The sequence below is a fragment of the Mesocricetus auratus genome, unplaced genomic scaffold (assembly GCF_017639785.1).
Source record: "Mesocricetus auratus isolate SY011 unplaced genomic scaffold, BCM_Maur_2.0 Super-Scaffold_100009, whole genome shotgun sequence".
Taxonomy (NCBI): Eukaryota; Metazoa; Chordata; class Mammalia; order Rodentia; family Cricetidae; genus Mesocricetus; species Mesocricetus auratus.
The window spans coordinates 75,260,122-75,275,548 of record NW_024429193.1 but is presented as its reverse complement, the minus strand read 5'-3'; the positions used below and the strand labels follow the sequence as shown (position 1 = coordinate 75,275,548).

Below are 15,427 nucleotides of genomic sequence, written 5' to 3'. Positions count from 1 at the left end.
ACCCAGCATTCCAGGATACCCAAAACATGAGATTAATCCAGTTGGACTGGTCAATCACCAGGCTCAGAGACAAAACCTGAGAAAGGCTGACTCACTTGAAGGGATGGCAGAGAGGAGGGGAGAATAATTATTGCTTTATTGAGATAACATGCCTTTCTCCTACCTCTGGTGGGGTCTTCTTGTTTGTTTGCTTTTCCAGACAGGGTTTCTCTGTGAGATTGTCCTGGATGTCCTGAAACTCACTCTGTAGACCAAGCTGGCCTTGAACTTACTGAGATCCACTTGCCTCTGCCTCCTGAGTGCTGGGATTAAAGGTGTGCTCTACCACCAGCTGGCTCTGGTGTGGTTTTTATAGAGTGGGCCTCCATGAAGTTCAGTTATCTGGCTGCGTTTTTGAGTCTGGTCTCAGAAAGTGTAGCTTTTCCTTTTTATTGTTTTCCGTCTCTTGCTTTAGGATTTTGGGCTGAGAATACATTCCCTACTTTCCCTGGCACTTTGGGCTTTTCCCTCTGTTTCTCAGAAGCCACCCTCCATCATCCATAATGTGGCTGCCTTCAAACAGATACATTTCCTCTTCTCCATCTCCCTTCTAGCAAATTATTTTATTAATAAGCTGGAAAACCCAAAAAGGGTGACCCAGAAATTCTGTACCTGTAACATGTGGTACAGTTGTGAGATATAGAAGAATTTCCATTTGCACTTCCAAACCTCCTCACCAGTAAAGAGTTAATAGCCCTGCTCTGTCTCTGTCTCTGTCTCTGTCTCTGTCTCTGTCTCTGTCTCTCTCTGCCCCTCTCACTCTCTCACTCTTTCTCACTCTCTCCCTGCTCGCTCTGTCTGTCTGTCTGTCTGTCTGTCTGTCTGTCTGTCTGTCTGTCTGTCTCTTCTGAGAAACAGAGGGAAAAGCCCAAAGTGCCAGGGAAAGTATATGTATTCTCGGTCCAAAATCCTAAAGCAAGAGACGGAAAACAATAAAAAGGAAAAAGCTACACTTTTCTGACTCTATTAAAAACCATACCTGAGCCAGCTAGTTGTGGCGCTCGCCTTTAATCCCAGCACTCAGGAGGCAGAGGCAGGCGGGTCTCTGTGAGTTGAATGTAGACCCTGCGTATGAGAAGACATTTGCTATGTTCCTTGTTTTCCCCACACCTTCTCTTGCTCTCTCTTCTCCCATCGTCTTAAATGTCATTCTCCTCCTACAGGCTCACCGTTTTTACTTTAATGCACATTCATGCTTAAATCCAGATTCTGCCCTTCAGAGAAAACACAGGGTATTTGTCTTTCTGAGTACGGATTATATCATTTTACATTCTGCTCTCCAGTTCATCCATTTCCTTGCAAATAAAATTAGAAAAGTCGTTTAATCTAAAGCATCCATTTTTCCTCATCCTTTTATGTGATCGAAGTTACAAACTGCATAGAACACTAGGATTTGTAGTTTTTTTGCGATTGCTGTACCACTCAAAGAGCTGGGAAGCCTTCTCTTCATTTATGACGAGAAAAAGACACAGCAAGCTGAAAACTAACGCCCTTCTTTAGAGATGAGAATTGAGGTCACAGCTGAACTGCTTGCCTGAGAATTGAGGAGCTCAGTGAGTACCCAGAACCACACCTTTGCAGAGGAGCAAGAGTCCCTGGAGTCAGTGATTGGAGGGTTTTTCAGTTAAGAAATGAAAGTCTTTCCTATGACCAACAAAACTTTTAAAACTTTTACCAGACCAGTGTTGGAAGAAATATTAAAATTCTTCAGCTAGAAGACACATGATATAGATCAGAAGCTCAGACTTCCATGAAGGAAAAACTTCAGTAAGGGCATAAAAGTGAAACTAAATCTTTTATTTTCAAAAGTGATTGCTGTTTATGAATGACAGACTCTAGGGAACAGGAGGGAGTATTGGAAACTTGTCTGCAAGACAGCTTCCGATCTGCCTGGGAAGCAAAATAGGTTGCTTGTTTTTATTTTATTTTATTTTTTATAATTCTGGATTGAACATATGACCTTACATGTGTCAGGCAAACGCTCTACCATTGAGCTGCATTCCAGCCCTAAGCTCTCACCATATAGCTCAGGCTGGTGTTAAAATCCTAGTCATCCGTGACAGTCTCCTGAGCACTGGGACTGCAGGTGTGTGTCACCACACGGTTCTGTGCTACAGCAGGTAACACTCTGCTGGCTCCATTAGGTTATCCAGTCAGGGTACTATTTAACATTAGACTAGGATTAGTTGAAAATGTCCACTGTGAGATTTAAAAAAAAACAAATTGCAGCAATCCCTAAGAAGTTTTCTGAAAGTTGTCTATTGATATAGGAAGAAAAGAGAGAAATAGAATCTTATTAAATTAAAGCTAGAGAAGACAGAAAAAAGAGGGATCAATGAAAAGAGGAAGAGTGACAAAGACTAAAATTCAGGACCCAAGAATATGTTGCTGATGAGAACCTCTCCTTAATGTTATTAGTAAGCATACAGGTTTAGAAAGATGTACAAAGATGAGTGGAAGCTGGAGAATCCATTTCATCTTCCAAGTAGAGCAGACCCAGAGATTGCCAGAGATAAAGAGGAGCCCTGATTATGATGAAGAAGTCAGTTTTCTAATAAAGCATGAGGAGTCCTCCTATCTGCCTTACAGCAGTGTCCAAGTATGTGAGGCAAACGAGAGTAAACCGTAACGAGGGAGATTAATCAGGTCTGCACTACTCTTCTGTAATACAGAGACTCAGGTAAGAATCCAGGAGGGACACAGCTAAACTGGACCCAGCTGGAAAGTTCCAGGATATTCCATCCAGGAACACCACAATCTATTTCCTTGCCAAGTTCACTTGGTTGGCGAGTTAAATTGACTACATCTTATACAACACACAACATAAAGACTAACTGTAAGGTACAATTTATACTTTTATTTGTTTTTCAGAATAATACATCAATGCCGCCCAACTTCAACAAGCAATACACTAAGGGACAATGGTGAGGCAGCTAAGAGGAGCTGTTATCTGCTTGGTTTTCCGTGTTGAGTCTCTGTATGCTACTGTGCTGTCAGGTGTCAGGACCCCTTGCAGTATGGGAGTGTGGGATGTTCTCTTTTATTTATTTATTTTTTTAATCTCAGCTACTTACCGATGTCCTCTACTTTCTAAGTGATTTCAGACTGAGTGTTCCTACTTTTCGCTTGGAGGATTTCCATATATAATGAGAAATTAAGAAAAGCGTGGAGGCAGAGTCAAATCTGCTGATCTCATGGCATTATACAATCCTGCTTTTTCCTGCTTTAAAATAAGTTAAATACTTAGCTTGTCTTCTTTCTTCCCCCTCTCTTCTTTCCTTCCCTTCCCCCTGGCAGCCTCAACAGTATCCTGTCAAAGTTTTCCTAAAAGACTTAAAAGAAAGAGAAAGCCCCTGGCTGCTAAAGCTACTGAGGCCATGATCCACATTCATCTTCTTACCCCCCCACCCCCCTCGCAGGCCCATTTCTTCTCTGGTCTCTGGGGTGGGTCCTTCCTTCTTTCTTTCTTTCCTTCTTTCTTTCTTTCCTTCCTTCCTTCCTTCTTTCCTTCCTTCCTTCCTTCCTCCCTTCCTTCTTTCCTTCCTTTTTGCTTTTTGAGGCCAAGTTTTTCTGTGTAGCCTGCCTGTCCTGGAACTCACTCTGTAGACCAGGCTGGCCTTGAACTCACAGAGATCCACCTGCCTCTGCCTCCAGAGTGCTGGGATTAAAGGCTTGCGCCACCACTGCCGGTCTGAGTGAATGATTTGTAGGCTGAAATTGCTGTCAAGGCTCCAGAGGTACAGCTTACTGTCTTCAAAACCAAAGTTTCCTGCAGTTCTTCCGAGTGGCAAGCATAAATCACCCCATAACAGTGACTACTTTCTTTCACTGGCTGTCTGGAAAATCAGTAGAGTTCTTTAAGGCTTCACCTTTTTTTTTCTTCTTTACATTGGGATCAGAATGTCACTTCTCCACTTGTCACATGATTGCTGATGGCTCATAGGTGTTGGATTTTGCACTCAAGTGCAACATTTCTTCTTGAAGAATGTTCAGCATTTTCCCACATTGTATTTGAGCTGCGTTTGTATTCTTGTTGGTCTGGAGGCCATGAGACAGGTGGCACCTTTGTATTGGGAAGGACTGAGAAACCTGCCTTAGGCCACGTGTCCAAATGCACCCAAGTAAAGAGAGTATGCAGAGACACATCTGCCTTCCTTGAAGGGTCAGAGTATTGGGCATGTATGGTTTTCTGAGTGTCCGCCGAATTGTTCCATGCCAGTAACTTGAACAGGAAAACTGAACAAGGAGATGTGCCAGGTCTCCACACGTGGCACAGCCACCAACCACTGACCCAGGATCTGGCTCTCTTGACACCTGCCTTCCAGATGGGAATGATATGCTCCCTCCCACCCCCACTGAGGCCTATTATTCCTCAGTTTGAATTGATGGTTTGTCATATGACCTTGTCACCTTATTGATATGTTGTGAATGGGTCATTTAAAGCCACTAATCAAAAATCAACTAATTCTATCATCTTCAATATACTCTTTTCAAGAAGAGTTTATTGTAAAATCAAAACAATTAACATTTTCAAGAACAATAAGAAATCAGGAAGAATATGTTATTGAAAATTGATGGTTTTGGTATGAAATGAATGTTTCTGCCCTCCCTGGGTCAGATTTTCCACACAAAATGTTTTACAATAAAGGTTACCTCAATAAGGAATAAAACTATTAACTTTATTAATGTTTCAAGACAGGATTCACCAGGAATTAAGGCTATAGCCCTCATGACATTAACAGTTCTAGAACTAAACCAAGTATACTTTCAATCGCTTCCTTTGAGTTTAAGAAAGCATTAATACTACTTATTTATATGGATTCCTAAAATTTTTCTTTTTTAGAATTTGAATTATGTGTGTGTGGCGTGGGGGTTATTTGTATGTCAGTACACGTTGCCCATGTTGTACATGTTGTGTGCTGAGTGTGTGTTGCTTTAGGGATAGGATGCAGAGCTTTGGGTATACTAGGCAAACATTCAGAGCTTGCTCCCAATCCTAACCCCTGCTGTTCTTTTTTTTCCCTGCAGCTTAGGCTGGTCCCAGACTCATGATCCTTTTGCCTCAACCTTATAACTATTAAGATCATAGGCTGTGCCACTGTGCGTAGCTGGGGCCTCTTGTGTTCTAAGCAGTCACGGATTCACTTGAGAAATTTTTGTGAAGTACCTGCTATAAACCAGGCATGGTTGAGGAGGACATTGGGGATAGACTGAAAAAAAAAACCCAACGACTCTGTACCAATTTGGTTTACAACCAAATAAGAGGCACCAGATAAGGAATGATATCTATGGTATGTTAAACAGCCAGTCATGGGGGGGGGAAGAGATAGAGAGGAATGACCTGTGAAGAGGCCCAGGGGCCCTCTGAGGAATGGCAGGGTGTGGCTACTGCAACGCTGGGGTAGTCAGGAGGGGAGTGGTGGAGAGCACGCTAGAAAGGCTGAGGGGCTGGGCAGGAAGGAGACCAGCTGGAGCACTCAGAAGACTTTGGCTATTCTGAGAGATCAGAGTGCCTGGAGGATTCCAATCACAGGACATGAGAGAGCCATCTTTGCAGACACCCCAACCGTACAACATTAAAAGAATAAAAGCTATGTTTTTTTTCCCACAGTCCTGGGGGCTGCGGGCAGACCTTGGGGTGCAGGCAGAAGGCTGGGCTCTCAGTGCCCGAGGTGTGGTTGGGATTGGAGATGGCTTACTCACATTACTATGGGCTGCTCTAGTTGCTGGCTGGAGATCCCAGTTCCTCCTCACATGGGCTGCTGGAGTATTCTGACATGGTGCTGGCTTTGTACAGCCTGACAGGTCCAGGTGATCGAGCATGCCCATTGTCCTTTGTGACCTAGCCTCTGAAGTCACCACACGCTGTCACTCTTCAGTGCTTCCTTTGTCATCACACAGTCTCTGACTCAGAGCCGGGAGCAGAGACCTCAGGATGGCATGGACACCTAGAGGACACCGCTGAGGACACCCAGGAGAAAAAAGGAAGAGACACACAGATACACTTGGAAGTAATCCCGTGCAAAAGTCGTCTAGGAAGTAGTGCTGTCAGGGACCACAGTGCACAAGTCTAGGAAATAGCGCTGTCAAGGGACGGCGGTGCAGAAGTCTAGGTAGCACCGCACAGAGCGGTGATGGGTGGGTAGGAAGGTGCAGTGGACCAGCTCATTCTCTGGGCCATCCCCGCTTTTCAAGAGTCAGGACCGCTAAGGAGGTGACGGGGCTTGGCATGTGTTTTAAACGTCTCAGTGTCTTGCAGGAGGTTCAGTGCTTACTCTCACTAGTTTTGCTCAGTTACATCTTACAGGAGAGAGAATTCAACCATCATCCTCTGAACCACTGTTCTAAGAAGCACAGCCCGAGCTTTTGCAAAGTGGAAGGAGAGTGTGTGTGTGCACGCGTCTACTACAATAAAGTATATATATGATACATATTATATACAGCTATTTTCTGGCTTCAGGGTTTGTTATATGATGGCATGGAAACGTCTAGATCATTCTCTGGCTTGCAGTTAGATTACTATTTCTGCATACGGAAAAGATGAATATGAAGTTAATTGCGTGGGCTCAAAAGAAGCAGTTAAAAGCACCAGGCTGTGGTGACGGCTTGGTGAATAAACACTCAGTGTGCGAGTGTGAGGACCAGAGTTCAGAATTCACGGGGGAGTCTGCTGTGGCGGGAGCAGAAGACAGGGCATCCCAGGCAAGCCAGTCAAATTGGCAAGCTCCGTGAGAGGTCCTCAGAAACAAAGCAGAGGGTGACCTAGAATGACTCTGTCATCAACTGTGTGATTCCCAAGTACATACACACTTGTGCATACACACCCACCCACCCACCCACAGACTTAGAAACACACACACACACACACACACACACACACACACACACACACACACACACGACAAGCCAAATCTTGTCATTGCCCAATCAGCCCAAGACTACCCAGGACACATCATTGAGTGACAGCATTACCTGACTCACTGCAGTGGGAGGGAGGGAGGAAGGGAGAGCGCTGTCAGCAGACCTGTGGGGGGGGTCTCTCTGGAAGGAAAGGAAAGAACCCCGAAAGAGGGTGCAGGTGACATCAAATGAACTGTTTTAGTGGGTGGGAGTGAGTGAAGAAGCTGATGCCATTTCTGGACAAGGAAGCAGGCCCGTTTCCTTGGAAACTACGATGCCAAATGTGTTCACACACCACACCCTCGTCTGAAGCTTCAAGGTGGAGTACAAATCAATGCCGCCTTGCTGTACGGGGAGTTTACCCTGCTGCACAAGTGTCGGACATTTCATTACTACTGGAATAGCTTCATCAACAGTATTCCTGGTTGCCCATGATTTTAGAGAGTAAAACTCCTTAGTAGGAAAGCTGTCATTCCAAGAGCCAGGAAGTTTCCTACAGCAGTTTAATGGCTGCAGGGTAAGCACTGGGAAGAAACCGCACTTCCTAAGAAGTTTGTCTGTGGCTTTTGATTGCTTGGTCCAAGAAATGTTTCACCTTTTGGAACTCACTAGTGTAGGGAAAAGGGACCAGTCAAAGAAACACACCTTGAGCAGAGCCAAAGAAACACACTTTGGCCGTGCAACCACAACCAAAGAAATGTACCCTGACCCTAAAACCAGTGCCAAAGGAACACACTTTGTCCCTGGAAGCAGAGTCAGTGAAAGAAATGTACCCTAGCCCTAAAATTGGAGCCAAAAGGCTCCTTGGCAGAGCAGAGTTGTTACACTCTGCTCCCGGCTCCCAGCTCCTCACTCCCCGCTCCCTGCTCTCCAGGAGCAGAGCTGAACTGTAGCAACTTCTCCTCGAGAAACCTCCTGCCTAGCAAAACTGCTACACTAGGCGAACATCCCCAGCTGGAAGACCCTGTCCTGCCGAAGCGGAGCTGATACACCGGAGAAGCCTTTCTCTGAGGCAAGGCTGTAAGCTACCAAGCTTACTGCAACCTGTGGTGGTCCTTGGCTCCTGAGCTCCAGGATACCTTTCCACGTGAACTGTGTAACACTCAGTATCCTTGGCTCCTGAGCTCCAGGATACCTTTCCACCTGAGCTGTGTACACTCAGTATTCTGTGACTCCCAAGTGCCAGAATACCTGACCCACTCTTGTTTCTTCCTGTCCCGACCCATCCCGAAACGCTTACAACTAGAACTTACTAGAGTTCAATATGTCAGACCTCAGTCACTGTCCTCTCCTGGGCCATCCATATCTGAGAGAAACACTGTGTCCTGGTTTTTGCTGTATGATGTCCAGAGATGGGAGCAAGTCCTTTGTATGCTAAATTAGAGCATTTTGATATTAGCGTCTCAATTAGAATGCCCCCTGAAGCATGTTTAGAAATTCTCACATCCACAGTTTGCCATAGTCAGACTTGCTGATTACCTAACTGGGGTGGGGGCTTTTCCTTAGCAAGTTTGTGCCCTTCCTGGTTCTAACTTCATTGTCTGGAGATGCACTGCTGCTGTAACGGGGATGTTCCACGAGGGGGTGCTCTTCCCACATGTTCATGGATGCAATGCCTGCTAGGAGCCAGCCGGCCCTGGGGAGTCTGTTAGAAGCAGGACAGTGTGTGTTTCCCTGAGACAGTTTGTTCACACTCTCAGAAAGACTGCCCTCATCTTCTGTGTCTTCTCTCTGGCAAGCACTACTCAAGACTTACAAACAAAACCAAGTGCCACACTAAGAAAAAATAAGACATCATCATCATCATCAACAACAACAACAAAAACAGCCAGCTGGGGGAAAAAGCAGAAAAGAGGTAAACATTCTCAGAGGTCTAGCTTGTTTCTGCTACATATGAAGATTGAACGACACTTCACCTTAGCCCGCAGCTCTTCTATCAGGAATAAAACCTGCCTTAAATGCGAACAAAGAATGCAATGGTTTTCTCAGTCTGTTTAGTTAAAAACCAACCCAGAGAGCAGAAATGGACAACTGCTCGTGTTCAAAATTTTAAAACTCTCCGATTCAATCTAAAATGGAACATAACATTGCAGAAGCAACTTGAGAGTCTCCCAGTGACCTCTCTTGCTGATCGGCCCCTGTAAAGCATCAGCTGTGTCCCCCAGGGTCTGTGGCTTCCCCTCTGATGCGGGAAGAAGAATGCTTAGTCCTGATGTCAGAGGGTGCATCATTGACCTGATGATGTCAGAGGGTGCATCATTGACCTGATGATGTCAGAGGGTGCATCATTGACCTGATGATGTCAGAGGGTGCATCATTGACCTGATGATGTCAGAGGGTGCATCATTGACCTGATGATGTCAGAGGGTACATCATTGACCTGATGATGTCAGAGGGTACATCACTGACCTGATGATGTCAGAGGGTGCATCACTGACCTGATGTCAGAGGGTGCATCATTGACCTGATGATGTCAGAGGGTACATCATTGACCTGATGATGTCAGAGGGTGCATCATTGACCTAATGATATCAGAGGGTGCATCATTGACCTGATGATGTCAGAGGGTGCATCATTGACCTGATGATGTCAGAGGGTACATCATTGAGCTGATGATGTCAGAGGGTGCATCATTGACCTGATGATGTCAGAGGGTACATCATTGACCTGATGATGTCAGAGGGTACATCATTGACCTGATGATGTCAGAGGGTGCATCATTGACCTGATGATGTCAGAGGGTGCATCATTGACCTGATGATGTCAGAGGGTGCATCATTGACCTGATGCAACCGGGGATCTGAGGAAGAGGGAAGGTATCAACGGGAAAGCCTAGGAATAAAGCCGTTATTGCCTGTACTAACCAGGCATCAAAAATGATTATCTTCCCCGAGCGAGTAAGGTGCGAAGACTTTTCTCTGCGTTGTCTAGTTCCTAGAAGCGCTTTGCTGGTTCCATGCTGTTACTGAACTGCTTTGCAATAACATGGATGAGGGACCCCTGCTCAAGCAGTAATTTACCCTAATTATACTCCTGGTTCTTTTTTTAAATATAAGAATATATAATGATATCACTTGATCCAGAGTTCCACAATAATAAATGTTTATAAGGTCCTAATTATATTAAATACCTTGGTGATTAGCAGGTCTTGTTTCCTTAATATTATTAATTTTTGGTTTATCTTTATAAAGTTTTTGAGAGTATAGTATAATTACAACATTCCTTTCTTTCTTTTCTTTTCCCCAAATCCTTTCAATACCCCTCTTCACTCTCTTTCAAATTCAAGACCCTTGTTCAGTGTTATTGCATGCATATGTGTATGTGTGTGTGTGTATACATAGACATAGACATACACATACATATATTTTAAGTATAACATATTCAATGTTAGTCTTAGTTCTTTAGCCAAAGCCTCTCCGATTCTGGTGGCCATGCTACTGATTCTTAACACGTTTTCCGAAGTGTTTTGTGAGCTCGTGTGTCTCATTTGGTCCCTTAACTTGACACAGAGCACAGAGTGAGGACTGGAAGCTGTGCCTGTGTCTCTAAGTGCACATTCTCAAGTTCTCCTGCTCACCACTGCTGGTCAGCTGCACCGTGTGGATTTTAGTTTCCAAATTCTAAGTCTTCTCATTTTGGCCCTGTCCCCACAACCCCTTTACTTCCCCAGTAAACGTCCTGTTTCATGCTGAACACATTGATTTCTTTCTTTAGGTTCTCATCTAGGGGCTATTTTATTTTGTAAACTGGTGACACCAGGAAGAAACAGTTTTAGACTTGCCAAATGGCTGTAAAAAAAAGGAGTAGGGACAGAGAGAGAGAGAGAGAGAGAGAGAGAGAGAGAGAGAGAGAGAGAGAGAGAGAGAGAGAGAGAGAGAGAGACTGAGAGACTAGATATTTAAGTTATATAACTGGCTGTGCTCATTAGTGAAAACCAGAAGTTTTACCCAGACGACAAATCCAATGTGAAAATAAAATGCAGTCCCTTTGTCTAGAGTTCTTTCTCTACACCTGTTGGTAAGAAGAAAAATTGTTCACTTGGGTCAAAAGCTTTTTTCTGATCTGTTGGCATTCAAGGCTCAATAACCAAGTCTTAGGACCTGCCTTTAGCACCTGCCTCTTCATGGAACCTGCCAAACCACCGGAGACAGCTGTGTTTCCACAGCCAATGATAAATTCTCTGAGTTGCTTCAGCAGTGTGTGCTACCATTGATTTCTCCCTCTCTCGGCAGCTTTTCAGTCACGTGACCAAAGAACAGCACATTCTTTGCATTTTCCTCCAGTGGTCTGAAAGCTCCTTAAACCATCTTCCTGGGTCTTTTTGTCCTTTCTTCCTCTTAATCATAGGGTGTTAGATTGCTTTTCCCAAATCCAGCCCATAGTTCTAATAGCTTTCAAATGTTCCCACACCCATCCTACACATAATCTGATATAATTTCCAAACTGCTCATGGCCTTGTCTCTTGTGCAGTGCAAACAACAATGATCAGGAATGTTTGCTTCTAAGATCCTGTCTCCATGATTCTCAGAAATCTTCCCTCCCTCCCTCCCTCCCTCCCTCCCTCCTTCCCTCCTGTCTTTCTTTTTTGAGACAGGGTCTCACCAGTAGCCCAGGCTAGCCTCAGACTCACAGAGAGCCACCTGCTTCTGCCTCCCAAGTGATGGGATTAAAGGCATGTGCCACCACAAGTGCTGTCAACCACTTTTATTGACAATAGAATTTTTCTCATGCAATAGATTATGGTTTCCCTTTCCTGTACTCATCTCTCCAACCATACAGATCCACCCCATTTCTGTCTCTCATTAGAAAGCAAACAGGCTTCTAAGGGATAATAATAATAATAAGTAAATAAATAAAATAGAACAAATAAAAGATAAAGCCAAAACTAACACATCAGAATTGGACAAAACAGAAGGAAAAGAGCCCAAGAGAAGGCACAAGAAACAGCTCCACTCATTCTCACACTCAGGGATTTCATAAAAACACTAAACTGGAAGTCATATATGCAAAGGACTTCTAGGATAAAAAGAGAAGAAGAAGATATATAAATAAAAATAAAGAATAAAAAATTAGATAAAATTTAAAAAGGAAAAACTTTGGCATGACATTATGAGACAACAAAACTCCATTTTCTGTTGGCCATCTACAGGTATACATGCAGCCTACCCTTGACTAGTTTGTTTCCCCAATGAGACTCCCTTGATGGAAAGTAGACCTTCATTTGCAAGTTCAACCGTTTTTTTACTTCACACTGTCTATTCTGCCGTAGCACACGACTGTTTAGAGGCATGCAGTTATTTAACAAATCACAGAGCTAGGTAATGTTGGAGCACCATTATAGAGGCATGCAGTTATTTAACAAATCACAGAGCTAGGTAATGTTGGAGCACCATTATAGAGGCATGTAGTTATTTAACAAATCACAGAGCTAGGTAATGTTGGAGCACCATTATAGAGGCATGCAGTTATTTAACAAATCACAGAGCTAGGTAATGTTGGAGCACCATTATAGAGGCATGTAGTTATTTAACAAATCACAGAGCTAGGTAATGTTGGAGCACCATTATAGAGGCATGTAGTTATTTAACAAATCACAGAGCTAGGTAATGTTGGAGTACCATTATAGAGGGAATTTGAAGTTGCTGGATAGTTTTATGTCAACTTGACATAAGCTAAAGTCATCTGAGAAGGAACCTCAATTAAGAAAATGACTTCATAGGATTGGGCTGTAGCTATCTATGTCTGTGTGACATTTTCTTAACTAGTATTTGATGGGGAAGGGCCCAGCCTATTGCTGGTTGCCCTGGGTTTTATGAGAAAGTGGATTGAGCAAGCTACCGGGAGCAAACCAGTAAGCAATACTCCTCCATGGCCTCTGCATCAGCTCCAGGCACCAGGTTCCTGCCCTGTTCCAGTTCCTGTCCTGACTTCCTTTGATGATGAACAGTGTTATCAAAGCATAAATTAAATAAACCGTTTCTTCCCCAAGTTGCTTTTGGTCATTTGTTTTATCACAGCAATAGTGACTGAAACTAAGACAGTTGTCAAGACAACCTGTTTCGTCAAAATCAAGCACATACATTGTCTTTTATGGACTTGAGCAACATTTGCAATGGGCCAAATTTCCTTAATTTCTCTTGACCCTTCACAGGATCTCAAACTCAGGATCTTTAAAAACACCATCTTTCTTTCAGTGACACATCTTGCTGAGTTCACCATCTTCTAGAAACAGGGCATGGATAATTCTTAGCACTACTCTGCTTCCTACTCTTGTGTAACTGAGTATTGCCTCTTCTCACAGGAGCCCATGTCACTGGCCCCTTGTGATTGGTTTGAGCATATCAACTTGGCCCAAGCTGAGCCAGCATTTAACTAAGTGATTGATTTATTATGTTGTGCAAAGTGGGTCAATTACAGTCCCTCGCTGGACCAAACAGAATAAAGGCAATTCCTTTTTGAAAAAAGATGAATAGCGAAATCAGGGAGCTATGTGCAGCCTCATTTCCAACCTTGGGAGGGAAAGCCCCGAGGGGACTGAAGCCACAGCCAAGAGTTACAAATGAAACAGAGGACCAGCCAGTGACAACCTAGTCTGTGTCTAGTTTGTCCTTGGGCTACCTTTCAGCAAACATTAGCTCAGAATTTTGGGGACTCATTGATGGCTGTTCTATGGGGGAAGTGAATTACTTTCCTATGTGACCAGGAAGGAAATCAGGGTACCTAACATGATCACAAATGACTGCCTTCTTCAGCCCTGCCTTTACTTGACCCCTCTTCAGAACTGGCTCCTCTTTCAATCCATCTCCCTTCCTTATCATTTTTCTATCTATTTACGATACGCGCATGGGCATTCTGCCTGTATATATGTGTGTGTGTGTGTGTGTGTGTGTGTGTGTGTGTGTGTGTGTGTGTGTACTATGTGCATGCCTGGTGCCCATGGAGGCCAGCATAAGAAGACACTGGGTCCTCAGGAACAGACAATTTTAAGTCTTCATGTGATTTCTGGGGACAGAACCTGGCTTCTCTGGAGGAGCAGCCAGTAGTAGCCTTACCTACTGAGTCAGCTCTTCTGCATCTCCCTTATCTTCTTGTCTCGACTTTTAAATTAGTTTCAATCAGCCTTTATGGGGCTAGGCTTTGACTGGGGGTGATTAGGAAGCTGTCAGCAAGCTACTCCCATCTTTCCTCCTCCCCAAGGACAAAGGCTCTAGAGAGACGTCTGTTAAACTTAATGGAGAAATCCAATCACAGTGCCCATTTAGTGTGCTTTCATCCCGTGACCACTTCTAAGCCAACTACTCTGGCCAAAAGCATGGCCAGACCCAAATCAGACATTACTCTTCTGGCTTTGAGTGTCATATGTAGCCATACCCAAACAGGGGAAGTAGGGAGGTACCATTACCACAGACGGTGTAGCAGAATCTGAGAAGACTCACGGGTACCTACCACAGTGCTCTACAGCATTTTTTTTTTTTGGTTGTTGTTGGTTGAACTCTTTCTTGGATTCGGAGCAGCAGTAAGTCATTTTCTGCCTAAGTCAGTTGTTTTCTCCCATTTCCAACCAAGAGTTCTGATGAACACACACTTTCCCTCCTACTATTGCCTTCTTAAAGTCTTGTTTCGCTAAGTGGCACTGTGGACTAAATCACTCTAGTTAGAGATGTAGGAATCTTGCTCAACTTCTCACTTCCTCCCCACACCCTCAAATGTGAGGATTATTCTCAGCTTTGCCTCTTTTTCTTTCCTGTGTCTAAGCAGATACTTTCTGATGTCAGTTTCAATCTTAAAACATCACTGCTACCAACTTCACTGTCCCATCTCTATCTGTTTTTATACTCTTGGTTATGCTTTCATCAATCTGTGCTTATATGTGTCCTTAATTAGTTTTTAATTTATATATATATATTGTGTGTAGACTTGCATTGGTCTGGTAGCTTGACTAAAAATGACCCCCATAGGCCCATAGGGAGTGGCACTATTAGGGGGTGTGGCCTTGTTGGAGGAAGCGTATCTCAGTCTCTTCATGCTGCCTGAGGACCCAGATATAGGACTCTCAGTTCCTTCTCCAGCATCATGTCTGCCTGCATCCTGCCATGCTTCCCACTATGATAATGGACTAAAGCTCTGAGCTGTAGGCCACCCCCAATTAAATATTTCCCTTTATAAGGATTGCCGTGGTCATGGTGTCTCTTCACAGCAATAGAAACCCTAAGACAATTGGTGTATATGTGGAGGTCAGTGGACAACTTTCAGGTGTCTGTTCTTTGCATTTACCATGTGGGTCCTAAGGATTGAACCTAGGTATTCAGGCTTGGTGGCAACAGTCATTTTCCAATATGAGCCAGGATCAAGAGGAATGGTGTTAAGAGTGTGAGTGTTTACTGATGCAAAGACTAGCAACTGTGGCTTCCTCTTCTTGATATCTACAGCCTGGACTGATAGACTACAAAGACCTCCAACAGAGACAAGTCAGCCTCTTCTCATAAGC

General features: G+C 44.0%; 1 protein-coding gene across 1 annotated transcript in view; it reads right to left on the bottom strand.

Annotated features, from left to right (window-relative positions):
- Nucleotides 1–5,820, bottom strand: part of Tmem144 (transmembrane protein 144) — a 48,189-nt gene extending 42,369 nt beyond the window's left edge. The window contains exon 1 of the mRNA XM_040752615.1: nt 5,743–5,820. The gene's annotated coding sequence lies outside the window, so the exon portion shown is untranslated. The remainder of the gene's footprint in view (nt 1–5,742) is intronic.
- Between the last annotated feature and the right edge of the window lie 9,607 nt (nt 5,821–15,427).